Source organism: Corvus brachyrhynchos, unplaced genomic scaffold (assembly GCF_000691975.1).
Source record: "Corvus brachyrhynchos isolate BGI_N302 unplaced genomic scaffold, ASM69197v1 scaffold4, whole genome shotgun sequence".
NCBI classification, from domain to species: Eukaryota; Metazoa; Chordata; class Aves; order Passeriformes; family Corvidae; genus Corvus; species Corvus brachyrhynchos.
In genome coordinates this window covers 184,093-184,574 of record NW_008237878.1, presented here as the reverse complement: position 1 = coordinate 184,574, position 482 = coordinate 184,093, and positions in this window count along the sequence as shown.

The window sequence follows — 482 nt, the reverse complement described above, 5'->3', positions numbered from 1 at the left end:
TGTTCTATGCAACGAAATAACACGACTCCAGAACAAGACCTGTGAATAGCTAATCAGTTCAATGTCGCGCCTAAGGGTTCCATCGCAAAGCGTGCCGCCGAGCGACCCGAGAACTATTCTGTACCGACCATCCGTGCGTATGAATTCGTGGCATGTTCGACCCACGGAGGGCCACTTTGCCAAAGGGCAGCCCTAGCGCCCGTGACCGTCTGTCCCGTCGTAGAGCATGGCTTGCTACTTCTCTGCACGGTTCCACCCGCCTTTCAGTGCTTGCTGTTCTTTGCCTGGACTTTTCTTTTTTTCTTCTCCATCAGTCCATCGCTGTACTGAAAGCTCTTAGCAGATTTATGCACTTGTGATCGAGGACCCGGCTGCCGCGGGAAGTCCACGCTTTGTTGTGGCAGGTCCCTCGCCGGGAGCTCTGCCGGTGCCCAAGGCTGGGGCAGGCCGGCGGCTGTGGGACGGGGATCCCGGGGGCAGCC